Below are 16,392 nucleotides of genomic sequence, written 5' to 3' on the forward strand. Positions count from 1 at the left end.
TGGGCAATGGGAACAGAAATAAAAGTTGTTGGCTTTATTCTGGCTATGGGTCTTCTCTGTGCCTTGGGAAAATGGACTTGGTTCCTCCTAGAATGTTGGAAAAATTATAGGTGGAGGGGGGGTGAATTCCCAAAAGTTTGTCTGCTTTGGCCTCTGTGTATCTAGGTCTTTAAAACAGACAGATTGTTATTCCCCTTAGCTATCCTCTAAATTTCATTGGGCTATAGGATAAATGGAGTTCCCTCCTGGAATTCTGTCCAATGAAGTCCTTTTTTTTTTTTTTTTTTTGGTTTTTGGGCCACACCCTGTGACGCTCAGGGGTTACTCCTGGCTATGCGCTCAGAAGTTGCTCCTGGCTTCTTGGGGGACCATATGGGACGCCGGGGGATCGAACCGCGGTCCGTCCTAGGCTAGCGCAGGCAAGGCAGGCACCTTTACCTCCAGCGCCACCGCCCGGCCCCATTTTTTTTTTTTTTTTTTTGGTTTTTGGGCCACACCCGTTTGACGCTCAGGGGTTACTCCTGGCTATGTGCTCAGAAATCGCCCCTGGCTTGGGGGGACCATATGGGACGCCGGGGGATCGAACCACTGTCCGTTCCTTGGCTAGCGCTTGTAAGGCAGACACCTTACCTCTAGCGCCACCTTCCCGGCCCCCAATGAAGTCCTTAAGGTAGAAGCCAGGTAATCCCATCTTCTTTGCCTGATTTCCATCAAAGGAATGGAGATATTTTAAGTCCCTGAGTTTGATACTAACACTGCATTGCCCCTCAACTATGTTGCTAAGATTTTCCTCCCCAAATTAAACTATTATAAAAACAATTTTAGAAAAGCTATTATGCGGGGCCGGGCGGTGGCGCTAAAGGTAAGGTGCCTGCCTTGACTGCGCTAGCCTCGGACGGACCCCGGTTCGATCCCCCGGCGTCCCATATGGTCCCCCAAGCCAGGAGCGACTTCTGAGCGCATAGCCAGGAGTAACCCCTGAGCGTCACCGGGTGTGGCCCAAAAACAAAAACAAAAAAAAAAAGAAAAGCTATTATGCTAAACATTTTTGTTTTTATTTGAGCTTCACCAGCAGTTTTCTGGATGTTCTTGAGTTCAGCTTCTTAGGATCAGTCCTGGTGGGCTGGGAGGCTATAAGTTATGCTGGGGATCAACTCAGGCTGGTTTGCATGCCCTTGCCAGCGCTACCTCTCTGGCCTTTTACAACTATGTTTGATTGGGCCCAGAGAGATAGCACAGTGGCATTTGCCTTGCAAGCAGCTGATCCAGGACCTAAGGTGGTTGGTTCGAATCCCGGTGTCCCATATAGTCCCCCGTGCCTGCAGGAGCTATTTCTGAGCAGACAGCCAGGAGTAACCCTGGAGCAATGCCAGGTTTGGCCCCAAAAATAAAGCAAACAAAAAAAAAACAACTATGTCTGATGAAACACACATATTACAACAACACAAATATATCATGGAAGTGCAACATTATCTAAGAAAATGGACAGGAATGATTAGACAATTTGTGCAGGTTGTTCCTAGAACTCTAGAGCAATCACAATATACCTAGGGTGTGGATCCTTCTGAAGTGGCACTGGCAATCACATCCCAGATATCAAGTCCCAGGAACACCTAATTTCTCTAACAGGACCTCGCCACTTGTGTCTGGAGCACTCCCTATGATTTGTGGCTCCACAAATCATGGAGCCTCTCTTAGGTCAGGCTGAAGCCTGTCCTCTAACCCCTGAAACCAGCAAAGGCATAAACTTTTTTTATTGTTTATTGGACCTGGAGTGTCACTGAGGCTGGCTCAGAAGGGAAATTAGTATACCTGTGTGGGCTGCTTTAGTTCACAGGCTGTGGGGTGCTTTATGAGAAGGAGGAAGAGGAGGCACAGAGTCATTTGTACATAATCCTACAAGAGTGCCCTGAGAACTATTGAGGAGGAATAGTTTGAAGTAGGGAACTGAATAATGTAACTGCCTCTGCTTCTGTCCTTTACTGGGAGAGAATTCCGGCCAGCAGCTTTCTCTCAACCAGGACAGAAGGCAGAAGGCAGCTACAAATAATTCGTGAGTGTTAAGCTCTTTTGTGAACACCTAAAATATTAAGCTGCAGAAGTTAGTAAAACGCTCAGGGTGACATTGCCAGTCAAGAGGTTTATTGAGGGGAGAACAGGGTTTTTATGCCCTGCTTCAGTGGGAGGAGTAGTAACATAGGATTGAAACATAAAACAATCAGATTTGTACAAGTACAACAATTTTAACCAATGGGAGCATAAATACATTTTGATGGCGGGAAGGATAAGGAGGAACCTGGCAGGATGAGGGGAGGGGAAGCAAATTCTTAAACAAATAACTAATTGATATTTACGCAAATATAATTTTTTGTTTAGCCTAAATTCCATTTAGATCTTTCTTTTGTGCAAGCAATAAGGATCACAATTTACAAAAACATATCTGCTTGAGAGCAGGCACAAAAACAGGTTCCATGGAAAGGTTAAGGAATCTGGTTAAGCCAGATTCTTTGTGCTGAGCTAAATTTATTTGCAGAGTTTTCTATTGGTTTGGGGCTATGCAAACTTTATGGCTTAGATCAGGCAGGCGGTGGAAAATTCATTCAGAGTTCCTTTGATATGTGGGGTGCTCGGTCTCCCACAGAATAACAGTGGGCAGAGCTCAGGACTGAATGTGTCTGCAGCTGCCCTGTGGCAGCAGAAGCTCCTTGGCCACCTGGTGCAAAGATGCAGAGTCATTGTCTGCCCTGTCTCAGGGATAGCACACCTCACAGAGCTAAAACTCTCCTGCCTTGGAAATAAAACAGTGGCTCTGTGGAACTAAGTGAATAGCACCTGCTCCTGGCCAGCACTTCCTCACATATCACATCAGGCCTCTTGACCCACACTCACACCTGGGCAGAGAATCTTTTGGCTCCGACAAATTGCTAAGTTTCTGGCTCTAGGATTCCAGATATTGGAACTGTACTGATGGTCTCAGTACATGTGCCAGTTGCCAGATATGACCTGGTATTCTCACAACTGACTTATGCAGGAGCCAGTGAATCATCTCAGGGCCCCTAACAAGTCCTTGGAGTGAAAGCTGCTGAAATAGTGCTCTGATTGGAGGACACAGACAGGTGGGAATCCTGCTGACTGAAGGTCCTAAGAAACCTCAAAATCTGTCCTCAAAATCTCTCTCCTCAAAATATGCAGGACAGCATTGTGCTGGGCCACTGCCAAAGGCACTAAGCCTTACTCATTCCTAATGGTTTGTTCTGTACAGGATCTGCACAAAGGAGGGAAGTGACTACTTGAGATCTCACAGCCCACAGCCTCAATGTGGATAGAGCAGCTGTCTTGATGGATCTGGACTCTAGATCCAGCTTCCTGATCTCTCAGAAGGGGCAGTGCAGAGAATCCAGCTGTGTCCTGGCTCAAAGTAATTGAATTTGAAGTCCCATAGCAGAGGGACTGTCAGCAGAGGGAGCTGACAGCAGCTTAGGGTAACCCCGCTGCTCTGTGCAAGGGTCAGGATTAGGGTTAGGGTGGACTGTCCTAATGGCCTCAGTATGTGTGAGGGCACCCATGTGAGGACAGATGGTATCATGATAACTTCCAGCTGGAACCACTGATACCTAAGAGTCCCTTAACAAGTCATTGGAGGGAAAGCCCCTGAAGAGTGCTCTGTTAGCAGGTCAAAGACAGATGGGATTCTACTGACTGAAGTCCTTGAGAAAATTAGACTCTATCGTCAGTTTCAGGAAAGCAGAGTAAAATGTCACTGCCCTAGGTGCCATGCCTTCCCCATCACTTTTGGACTTTGTTCTTCATAGGAGTAAGGATCAGAACAGAGGAGGAAGAAACTGCCAGAGGCCACACAGACAACTACCTCTCCGTGGGGAAAGCAGCTGGTTCTAATGGCTCTGGGCTCTAGATCCAGGCCCCCTGACCTCTCAGAGAGGGGCAGTGGGAGAGTCCAGCTATGTTCTGCCTCCAAAGATCAAAACTAAAGTCCCAGAGCACTCAGAGCAACGAGGAAGCTAAGAGAAGCGCATAGAACCCCGCTGCTGCACTGAGCATGACCCAGGGCCCTAAACTCTCATGTGTGGACTTTATGGGGGACATAGGCAAGAGAGTCTGAGAATGCAGACCCAGAAGTAATCCCTGAGCACTGCCACTGTGGCCCTCAAAATCAATATATCTATATACATCTATATTATATATATGTGTGTCTCTCTCTCTATATATATATATATGTAGGGCCGGTGAGATGGTGCTAGAGGTAAGGTGTATGCCTTGCAAGCGCTAGCCAAGGAAAGGACCATGGTTTGATCCCCTGGAGTCCCATATGGTCCCCCAAAGCCAGGGGCAATTTGAGCGGGTAGCCAGGAATAACCCCTGAGCACCAAATGGGTGTGGCCCAGAAAAAAAACCTCATATATATATATATATATATATATATATATATATATATATATATATATATATATATATATCACAATCTAATCCTTGTCATTCCTAGCACAGGAGAGGTTACAAATAGAGAATCAGGTGTGCTGCATTGTTGAAGGACCCTAGTAGCCCTACTTCAAGATATCTGGGTGGTGTCAAAGACACCACCCAGATATCTTGAAGTAGAGAGCCTAAAGAAAAGGAGTTTCTAGTCTCAAGGGATCTGGAGCAGGAAAAGGAAAGCCTGTTGCTCTCACCCTCAGGGAAACCTGCCCTCACCCTTAAATTGACTAGGTACTTTACCGAATGTTCAAGCTATTCTTATTGCTACAGGTATATCGTGAGGCTACAGACCCCAATCTTCGTCACCACAAAAAGGTGCATCTGTTTATGTCAGAGAAGCAGACCCACAGAAACTTATGCAGAGGGGTGGGAGACGGCTCAGGGATTCAGGCACTTGCATCACGTGCGCCCACTCGGGTTAGGGATCTGAGATCACGTCATGTTCCCCTGAGCACCACTGGGAGGACAGAGGACAGTGATCCCTGAGGACAGAGTCCAGACAAAGTCATTAGCAGCACTGAATGTGGCCCCTCCAAAAATAGGACCGCACTCTGTATATAGAGAAGTACCTAGGCGATTGTATCAAGCAATGGGATGGCTCCCTTTTCTTCCATTGGATAGAATCACCAGCCCCCTAATAAAGGATGCCCCCAGGTTGTGAGCAGGTTTGTTCCTGCAGGTCCCACCTCCACTCCCTGCCAGATGGAGCCCAGGTGTTCCTGCAGCGCACTGGGATGGGGCAGGCCCCAGGGAACGACTGACTGACTAGCCGAGCTCACACAGCCCACGACCTCTCCGTGGGGAGAGCAGCTGAGCCTGATGGCTCTGGACTCTAGATGTCTCAGGCAGGGACAGTGGGCGAGTCCGTCTGTGTCTTGACCCAGGGCTAGGAACTCCATTCCCAGAGCACACAGGGCCCCAGGCCCCAGCGCGAGTGCGCGCTCCAAAAAGCGGGAGCCAGCCTCCGGGCTGCTAGTCAGGGCGGTGGCCGGCCGGCTCCGTGGAGTGGGGGCCGAGAGGCGCAAGGCGGCCCTCTGGGCTAAGGCGACGTCCTCAAGCAGGGCTCTGTGGGCCAAGGAAGCGCACCGGCGTGTCTCGCGCGTCTTGGAGGCGGCGGCACAGAAGATGGCGGTCTCCGAGAAGGCGGCGACAGGGCTGGATTGGCGAGGGGACAGTGGCGCAGAAGAAGGCAGCGTTCAAGAGTTGGGAGACTGGGCTGGAGAGGCGAGGGGACTGAGAATTAAAAGACTGAAAGCGGCCTCACAGGAGGCGGCGACAGGGCTGCAGCTGCGAGGGGAGTGCGGTGTAAAAAAGAAAGAAGAAAGAAGAAGGAAGGAAGGAAGGAAGGAAGGAAGGAAGGAAGGAAGGAAGGAAGGAAGGAAGGAAGGAAGGAAGGAAGGAAGGAAGGAAGGAAGGAAGGAAGGAAGGAAGGAAGGAAGGAAGGAAGGAAGGAAGGAAGGAAGGAAGGAAGGAAGGAAGGAAGGAAGGAAGGAAGGAAGGAAGGAAGGAAGGAAGGAAGGAAAAGAAGAAAGGAAGGAAGGAAGGAAGGAAGGAAAAGAAGAAAGAAAGAAAAAAGAAAGAAAGAAAGAAAAAGAAGAAAGAAAGAAAGAAAGAAAGAAAAGGAAAGAAAGAAAGAAAGAAGAGAGAGAAGGAAGGAAGGAAGAAAGAAGAAAATGCATTGAAGATTTATTTTTAATTTCTTTCCTTATAATAATGTCTTTGTTTAAACACCGTGATTATGACTTGTTTGTAGTTGGGTTTTAGTTAAAAAATTATAATAGGGCCGGTGCCGTGGCGCTAGAGGTAAGGTGGCTGCCTTGCCAGCGCTAGCCTACTATGGACCGCGGTTCGATCCCCTGGCGACCCATATAGTCCCCCAAGCCAGAAGCGACTCCTGAGCGCATAGCCAGGAGTAACCCCTGAGCGTCACCGGATGTGGCCCAAAAACCAAAAATAAATAAATAATAATAATGATCAAATAAAATAAATAAATAAAAATGAAATATCATTAGTAATTATAACTTTAGGGCACAGAAACCAGGAAATTTTGGTGGCAGTATTCAAATTTAAATATTAGAAATACTTTTTTTAATTTTTTTTTTGTTTTTTGGGGGGCTATACCCGGAGGTGCTCAGGGGTTACTCCTTGCTGTCTGCTCAGAAATAGCTCCTGGCAGGCACGGGGGACCACATGGGACACTGGGATAGGAACCAACCACCTTTAGTCCTGGATCGGGTGCTTGCAAGGCAAACGCCGCTGTGCTATCTCTCTGGGCCCAGAAATACTTTAATATACTTAAACAGGTATAAAATTTTCCACTAATATATAGGAAGTAATATTATGTATATTAATATATGTAATATAGTATATATTATTATAAATCACATTATATATGGGACAGTTTTAAAAGCTGCCTATACTTTTTTTTTTTTTTTTTGGGGCCACATCTGGCAGTGCTCAGGGGTTACTCCTGGTTGTCTGCTCAGAAATAGTTCCTGGCAAGCACGGGGGACCATATGGGACACCGGGATTGGAACCAACCACCTTTGGTCCTGGATCGGCTGCTTGCAAGGCAAACACCGCTGTGCTATCTCTCCAGGCCGAACTGCCTATACTTTTAACAATCTCAAAAAAGTCAGTACAAGTGAAATAATAACGTCACTCCTTTCTTTTTTTTGGGGGGGGGGGCACACCCGTTTGATGCTCAGGGGTTACTCCTGGCTAAGCGCTCAGAAATTGCCCCTGGTTTGTGGGGAACCATATGAGACTCCGGGCCTCAAACCGAGGTCCCTCCTTGGCTAGCGCTGGCAAGGCAGACACCTTACCTCTAGCGCCACCTCACCGGCCCCAACGTCACTCCTTTGTAATGCTAAATGAAAACTTTCAGGGGGCCGAAGAGATAGCATGAAGGTAGTGTGTTTGCCTTACATGCAGAAGGACAGTGGTTCGAATTCTTGCATCCCATATAATCCCCCGAGTCTTCCAGGAGCGATTTCTAAGCGTAAAGCAAGGAGTAACCCCTGAGCGCTGCCAGGTATGAACCAAAAAAATCAAAGAATAAAATAAAACTATCAATGACAATTCTACAGAAATTCTGAGCTGGATAAAAAAAATAAAAATAAAAATTTTAGGGCCCGGCATGGTGGCGCTAGAGGTAAGGTGTCTGTCTTGTCAGTGCTAGCCTAGGACAGACCGCGGCTCGATCCCCCAGCGTCCATATGGTCCCCCAAGCCAGGAGCGACTTCTGAGCACATAGCCAGGAGTAAGCCCTGAGCTTCACCGGGTGTGGCCCCAAAACCAAAAAATAAATAAATAAAAATTTTAATTATTCTCAAAAAAGATTGTATTCAATTAGGCAAGTAATTAAGAACTTCATGTGTAAATAAAATCATTTAGTTTTTGAAAGCAGCTTTTTCAAACTATACAAATGGCTAATGATTTTCTTGGCATTCAGTAGCTCTTTTCCTTCTTCTGATTTCTAAAGTGTTCTGAAAGATAGTCCATAAACTTGTGAGTTAGAGATATAAAGTATACATTAGAATAGGATTTCCTATTGTTTTCACTAAAGTATTTAAGATAGTTTAATATAGGATTGTCGTTTATTTTATTGTGTCTAAATTTTCTTACGTGTATTTTTTGGTTTTCGTTTTCTAATATTTTACATACAATTAAAGCTAAATAATAAAATGAATTAAAAATTTGAAAGAAAAAAAAGAAAAAGGAAGGGTTTTCCCGGGAGGGGGCGACATGGTGCAGAACGCGGCAGCATCCAAAAGGCGAAGACACAGCTGGAGCCCAGGCAAGAGCGGTGCAGTACCCGGCAGCGTCCAATAGGTGGAGACCGAGCTGGACAGCGAGAGAAATGCTGATTTGAACAGAAAAAGGCGGGGCCGGCGGGGTGGCGCTAGAGGTAAGGTGCCTGCCCTGCCTGCGCTAGCCTAGGACGCGGTTCGATCCCCCACCCTCCAAATGGTCCTCCAAGCCAGAAGCAACTTCTGAGCGCATAGACTGGAGTAACCCCTGAGCGTCACCGGGTGTGGCCCAAAAACCAAAAAAAAGAAAGAAAGAAAGAAAAAGACTAACAGCGACCTCCCAGGAGGCGGCGACACAGCTGGTGGTGCAGAAAGCGGCAGCGTCCAAGAGACTGAGACAGGAGGCGACGGGGGTGCAGAACCCGGCAGCATCCGAGAGACCGAGAAAGGAGGAGATGGGGGTGCAGAACAGACAGCGCTGGAGCGACGAGGCGACGGTGGTGCAGAAAGCGGCAGCGTCCAAGAGACCGATACAGGAGGCGACGAGGGTGCAGAACGCGGCAGCGTCCCAGAGACTGAGACAGGAGGCGACGGCGGTGCAGAACAGACAGCGCTGGAGCGACGAGGCGACGGTGGTGCAGAAAGCGGCAGCGTCCAAGAGACCGATACAGGAGGCGACGGGAGCGACGAGGCGACGGTGGTGCAGAAATCGACATCGTCCAAGAGACTGAGACAGGAGGCGACGGGGGTGCAGAAAGCGGCATCGTCCGAGAGACCGAGACAGGAGGCGACGGGGGTGCAGAACCCGGCAGAGTCCGGGAGACAGAGACAGGAGGCGACCGGGGTGCAGAACAGACAGCGCTGGAGCGACGAGGCGAAGGTGGTGTAGAAAGCGGCAGTGTCCAAGAGACCAAGACAGGAGGCGATGGTGGTGCAGAACAGACAGAGCTGGAGCAACGAGGCGACGGTGGTGCAGAAAGCGGCAGCGTCCAAGAGACCGAGACAGGAGGCGACGGGGGTGCAGAACGCGGCAGCGTCCGAGAGACCGAGACAGGAGGCGATGGGAGCGACAAGGCGACGGTGGTGCAGAAAGCGGCAGCCTCCAAGAGACTGAGACAGGAGGCGACGGGGGTGCAGAACGCGGCAGCGTCCGAAAGACCGAGACAGGAGGCGACAGGGGTGCAGAACCCGGCAGAGTCCGGGAGACAGAGACAGGAGGCGACGGGGGTGCAGAACAAACAGCGCTGGAGCGACGAGGCGACGGTGGTGTAGAAAGCGGCAGTGTCCAAGAGACCAAGACAGGAGGCGATGGTGGTGCAGAACAGACAGAGCTGGAGCAACGAGGCGACGGTGGTGCAGAAAGCGGCAGCGTCCCAGAGACCGAGACAGGAGGCGACGGGGGTGCAGAACAGACAGCGCTGGAGCGACGAGGCGACCTTGATGCAGAAAGCGGCAGCGTCCAAGAGACCGAGACAGGAGGCGACGGGGGTGCAGAACGCGGCAGCGTCCGAGAGACCGAGACAGGAGGCGATGGGAGCGACAAGGCGACGGTGGTGCAGAAAGCGGCAGCCTCCAAGAGACTGAGACAGGAGGCGACGGAGGTGCAGAACCCTGCAGCGTCCGAGAGACCGAGACAGGAGGAGATGGGGGTGCAGAACAGACAGCGCTGGAGCAACGAGGCGACGGTGGTGCAGAAAGCGGCAGCGTCCAAGAGACCGAGACAGGAGGCGACGGGGGTGCAGAACGCGGCAGCGTCCGAAAGACCGAGACAGGAGGCGACGGGGGTGCAGAACCCGGCAGAGTCCGGGAGACAGAGACAGGAGGCGACGGGGGTGCAGAACAGACAGCGCTGGAGCGACGAGGCGACGGTGGTGTAGAAAGCGGCAGTGTCCAAGAGACCAAGACAGGAGGTGATGGTGGTGCAGAACAGACAGAGCTGGAGCGACGAGGCGACCTTCGTGCAGAAAGCGGCAGCGTCCAAGAGACCGAGACAGGAGGCGACGGGGGTGCAGAACGCGACAGCGTCCGAGAGACCGAGACAGGAGGCGACGGGGGTGCAGAACCCGGCAGCGTCCGAGAGACCGAGACAGGAGGCGACCGGGGTGCAGAACGCGACAGCGTCCTAGAGACCGAGACAAAAGGCGACGGGGGTGCAGAACAGACAGCGCTGGAGCGACGAGGCGACCTTGGTGCAGAAAGCAGCAGCGTCCAAGAGACCGAGACAGGAGGCGACGGGGGTGCAGAACGCGACAGCGTCCGAGAGACCGAGACAGGAGGAGACGGGGGTGCAGAACCCGGCAGCGTCCGAGAGACCGAGACAGGAGGCGACCGGGGTGCAGAACGCGACAGCGTCCTAGAGACCGAGACAGGAGGCGACGGGGGTGCAGAAAGCGGCAGCGTCCGAGAGACCGAGACAGGAGGCGACGAGGGTGCAGAACGCGGCAGCGTCCCAGAGACCGAGACAGGAGGCGACAGGGGTGCAGAACAGACAGCGCTGGAGCGACGAGGCAACGGTGGTGCAGAAAGCAGCAGCGTCCAAGAGACTGAGACAGGAGGCGACGGGGGTGCAGAACGCGGCAGCGTCCGAGAGACCGAGACAGGAGGCGACGGGGGTGCAGAAAGCGGCAGCGTCCGAGAGACCGAGACAGGAGGCGACGGGGCTGCAGAACCCGGCAGCGTCCGAGAGACCGAGACAGGAGGCGACGGTGGTGCAGAAAGCGGCAGCGTCCGAGAGACCGAGACAGGAGGCGACGGGGGTGCAGAACCCGGCAGCGTCCGGGAGACCGAGACAGGAGGCAACGGGGGTGCAGAACGCGGCAGCGTCCCAGAGACAGAGACAGGAGGCGACGGGGGTGCAGAACGCGGCAGCGTCCGAGAGATCGAAACAGGAGGCGAAGGGGGTGCAGAACCCGGCAGCGTCCGGGAGACAGAGACAGGAGGCGACGGGGGTGCAGAACGCGGCAGCGTCCAGGAGACCGAGCCAGGAGGCGACGGGGGTGCAGAACAGACAGCGCTGGAGTGACGAGGCGACGGTGGTGCAGAAAGCGGCAGCGTCCAAGAGACCGACACAGGAGGCGACGGGGGTGCAGAACACACAGAGCTGGAGCGACTAGTCGACGGTGGTGCAGAAAGCGGCAGTGTCCAAGAGACTGAGACAGGAGGCGACATGGGTGCAGAACGCGGCAGCGTCCGAGAGACCGAGACAGGAGGCGACGGGGGTGCAGAACAGACAGAGCTGGAGCGACGAGGCGACGGGGGTGCAGAACGCGATAGCGTCCAAGAGACCAAGACAGAAGGCGACCGGGGTGCAGAACCCGGCAGCGTCCGAGAGACCGAGACAGGAGGCGATGGGGCTGCAGAACCCGGCAGCGTCCGGGAGACCGAGACAGGAGGCGACGGGAGTGCAGAAAGCGGCAGCGTCCAAGAGACCGAGACAGGAGGCGACGGGGGTGCAGAAAGCGGCAGCGTCCGAGAGACCGAGACAGGAGGCGACGGGGGTGCAGAACAGACAGAGCTGGAGCGACGAGGCGACGGTGGTGCAGAAAGCGGCAGCGTCCAAGAGAACGAGACAGGAGGCGACGGGGGTGCAGAACGCGGCAGGGTCCGAGAGACCAAGACAGAGCTGGAGCGGCAGAGATAGAGCTGGACGACGAGGGGAATGTGGATTAGAAGACGGACACCGATGCGGATTAGAAGACGGACAGCGATTTGTGTGGCTAAGTCCCATGACAGGAGAGATGTCACTCACCCTCAGACTGCATTCCGATTGGCTGAGGACATTCTGGGCGGTCTGCAGCTGACATTTAAATGGCAAGGCGGCTCTGGGCTCCTTAGCTGCTGCTGGCTGCTAGTCCATTGACTCCGGGAAGGCAGACAGGCATCTCCATAGAGGGACCACAGCTCGACGAAGAGTAAGTGTGGGTTTCTTGGGACGGGACGGGGTGGTCTCGGCGACATCCGAATGCCGGGCTCTGTGGCAAAGGAAGCGCACGGCTGGTCTTGCACGTCTTGGCTGCGGCGGCACAGACGGGTACGGAGGCACAGAAGACGGCAGAAGCAGAGCTGGAGCTGCGGATTAGAAGACGAAAAGCGAAAAGGCAGACAGGCATCTTCACAGAGGGGCCACAGCTGAACGAAGAGTACGCGTGAATTTCTTGGGATGGAACGGGGAGGTCTCGGTATTAATGATCAGGGCCTATTGATCATTATTTCTTAGATCATTTATATTGATCGTATTTATCGATAATATATTTATTATTAATATTATTAATTTTAATCTTAAATTTTAATTTAATTTTAATTATTAATAATCTTTTATTATTTTATTGTATATTTATTTATATTATATTTATTTTATATTCTATTTATAATATTTTATTATTATTAATATTATTTAATATATTTATATTATTGATGGATATATTTATAGATTATAAGTTATTGTTTATTTATTGATTTTTTATTTTTTATTTATTTTTTTTTTTTGGTTTTTGGGCCACACCCGGCGGTGCTCAGGGGTTACTCCTAGCTGTTTGCTCAGAAATAGCTCCTGGCAGGCACGGGGACCATATGGGACACCGGGATTCGAACCAACCACCTTTGGTCCAGGATTGGCTGTTTGCAAGGCAAACACCGCTGTGCTATCTCTCCGGGCCCTATTTATTGATTTATTAATTTTTGATTTTTTTTTTTTTTTTTTTGGTTTTTGGGCCACACCCAGTGACGCTCAGGGGTTACTCCTGGCTATGCGCTCAGAAGTCGCTCCTGGCGAGGGGGACCATATGGGACACCGGGGGATCGAACCGCGGTCCATCCAAGGCTAGCGCAGGCAAGGCAGGCACCTTACCTCTAGCGCCACCGCCCGGCCCCAATTTTTGATTTTTTTTTGTTTTTTGGGCCACACCCCTTTGATGCTCAGGGTTTAATCCTGGCTAAGAGCACAGAAATTGCCCCTGGCTTGGGGGGACCATATGGGACGCCGGGGGATTGAACCGCGGTCCAACCTTGGCTAGCGCTTTCAAGGCAGACACCTTACCTCTAGTGCCACCTCGCCAGCCCCTATTATTGATTTATTATATAATTTATATTGGTCGTTCTTTTTTAGATAGGAGGGGCTCTCTATTGATTGTTAGTCCATCAATAGAGAATCAACTGTGCCTCAGTGGTGCTTATAGACCTTGGGCTATCACTTCCCAATGGTATCATTGACTAGAGCCATGGAACCGGTGGCTCTTGACCCTTTCAGGGAAGGGCTACCGAGAGGTACCACCTACAAGGAGGGCCTTTGATGGGAACACGAATTCTGGGGGATTGACAAGATGGTGAATGCTAGTAACTATTAATCATGTGGGTACTGATCCTGAGGCCAAGCCCTATCAATTCCTTTAGCTGGGAGTGGGCTATGTTAATGTGGACTCAGTTTGCCTCTTTCACCTCGAGCCAGAACTTCTCAATGGAACCTCTGATTGCGGTGGGACTGCTACCTATTAACCCTTCATGGGCAGTGTTAATACCTAGAGGAGCCAGCATCCAGGCGGGCCTCTGGGGTGACATAGGGTTTCTGTGCATTTGGGGGAATGTGGTGTGTAGCATTGTTCTCTAAGGTAGGTGGTTGCATCACTGGGCCCAGGGTTAGCAATCGCTTAACCCAATAATAAATGCTGAAGGATATTGTTCCTTGGAAACTTTGTTTATTGATCCATGGATTGAACACTGATGTGTAGAATACTGATAGGCCTTGATTAAAAGATGGCTTACTAATCTTCATGACTATAAGTTAAGCAAAATTAGAAAGTCTTTATGGCTTATGCAAATATGTCAATAAATAAATGTAAATATGCCAAGAAGACCTTATGGCTTACTTACTGGTCATGTAACTGTCTAAATACTAAGTCTTTATGGATTAAGTGACTCACTAAGTCAGGTGAATGATAGACATACTGATTGATCAATAATAAACCCTAATAAACGTAGAGGGTATTGGTGACTAGGCGAGGGGGGATTATTCAATAAACTGTTAGAGCCCCCATCACATATAGAATGGAATCTGGATCTGTTCTTGGGGGGGAGGGTAACTAGGGCACACATCCCGCAGCACTAAGGGTTTCCTCCTGGTTCAGCTATCAGAAATCGCTCCTGGCAAGCCTGCAGGATTATATGAGATGCCAGAGATGGAGCCTGGGGAGCTAACTAGGGGAGCCGCGGGCAAGGCAAATGCCCTAGCGCTGTGCTATCTCTCGGCCCCTGGATCTGCTCTTTCTGCCAAAACACCAAAACACCAAAAACATAATGTCTATCCAGGATCAGGGCACTGGCTAAGCCAAATCTCAAAACAAAGCTGGTAATCACACCTACTCGTTTCTAGGGAGAGGCATTATGCCTCAGTACAGGAGTGGCATAATTCACCTGCAAGGTGGTGTTTGCCTTGAACTGTGCTTGCCTCTGCCTTCTCTTGTTTTGGGGTGGTATTATTGATTATGGTTGTATTGATTGTGTTGCGATGAAATGTGGTGTTGATTGTGGTGAGATCGTCATGGTGATCTCTAACGTGGCAGTAACTAACCCCTACAAGGCGGGAACTGGAAGGGAGGTGCTTCTGGTGATCACCAGACTCGACATTATGACCGCACAAGCTGCAGGTACTGTTCGAATCCTCATGGTCTGGACACGCTTGTTTGACATACCGTCTTTTGGTACAGGGTGCTTGTGAATCTTATGCGACATGCGAATTGGCCGAGAGAGCTACATCCTTGTGTCAAGTAAGTACCCATGAAATTCCCTTTATTATCAAGAGGCGACTGTTTGTGGAATGTTCCCTCCACAATGTTAGTTGGACAAAAATCTAAATACTTCCTTCAATTCCCGATGGGTTTATCCAATGTCCCTTTGCCCACAGAGAGTCAAGAAGAGATTTTTCTGGGATATGGTGTGGGATGTAAAAACCCTCAAATGCTTTTGTAGTGCCCGCAGCCCTGTGGGTGGGAGATGCTACTTAATTTCTATTTCCCCAACAGGGTTATGGTCAAGAGGAGAGCGCTTGTATGGTGTGCGTGGGAAGAAACTGATTCTATCCTACTCCTGGTCGATCGGCAACCCAACACAGTGGAAGATCGTGCTTTCAGTGGCTTCCTTGTATTCGTGGCGGTCCAGATCTCACCACAGGAAGAAAAGGGCATAGAGATGGGCTGTGTCCTCCAGATCACTGCCCCACCGGGTGACGAGGGGGCCATGTCTCCCACCATTGCCAGGTCTATGCCACTGGTCACCGGGCCCTCACCAAAGCAGTTCCAGTTTCCTCGACTCCTATGGCGTAGACGACAACCTCCTCGCCAAAACACCACCCATCCTAGCAAAGGCTCAGCGTGTCGCTCTCAAAGCAAGACCTTCCTAGTAGGGGAACATAGTTAATCACAGATGGAGTCACGTAGAGTACAAATACTCCTGGCTTAATGACCTACCTCTTTAGCGACCGCTCGCACTTACAACCATCTCTTCACTGTAACTACTTTACTAACTTTATGTTCTGTAATACCTTGCACTACTGTGTGTAAATCCCACAACCTATGCCAATTAAAACAAGTGGAAGTTTTCAGTTGGATCTTTCTTGTTACTTTACTTATTCAGAAGACTGGATTGTCAAATACTATGCATATACTACCTTAATTTCCATTTCCCCAACAGGGTTATGGTCAAGAGGGTAGCGCTTCTATGGTGTGAGTGTGAAGATACTGATTCTATCCGCCTCCTGGTCAATCAGTGTCCCAACACAGTGGAAGATCGTGATTTCAATGGGTTCCTTTTATTCGTGCCATTCCAGATCACACCACGGGATGAAAGGGGCATAGAAATGGGCTATGTCATTCACATGGCTGCTCCACTGGGTGAGGAAGGGGCATGTCTCCCACCATTGCCAGGTCTATGCCACTGGCCACTGGGCCCTCACCAGGAGAATTCCAGATTCTTCTACTCCTATGGCGTCGACAGCAACCTTCTCACCAAAACACCATCCACCCCAGTGAAAGCTCAGTGTGTTGTGTCAAAGCAAGTCCTTCCTAGTAGAGGCACACGATTAATCACAGATAGAATCACATCGAGTATTTATGACTTCATAATCCTATAGGCATTCATGGTTTAAATGTAAGTTTTA

At 50.4% G+C, this 16,392-nt stretch overlaps 1 long non-coding RNA gene across 2 annotated transcripts; it reads left to right on the forward strand.

Moving 5' to 3' along the window:
* Positions 1–11,988: 11,988 nt before the first annotated feature.
* LOC126027180 (uncharacterized) lies at positions 11,989–15,843 on the forward strand. Of its 2 annotated transcripts, none has more exons than XR_007502219.1 (3): positions 11,989–12,157; positions 14,885–15,004; positions 15,260–15,843. It is a non-coding gene; the product is annotated as an uncharacterized LOC126027180 (long non-coding RNA). The 2 variants fall into 2 exon arrangements; XR_007502220.1 differs by having other exon boundaries at positions 12,018–12,034.
* Positions 15,844–16,392: the final 549 nt, after the last annotated feature.

This window comes from Suncus etruscus, chromosome 14, assembly GCF_024139225.1.
Source record: "Suncus etruscus isolate mSunEtr1 chromosome 14, mSunEtr1.pri.cur, whole genome shotgun sequence".
In the NCBI taxonomy this organism is placed as follows: domain Eukaryota; kingdom Metazoa; phylum Chordata; class Mammalia; order Eulipotyphla; family Soricidae; genus Suncus; species Suncus etruscus.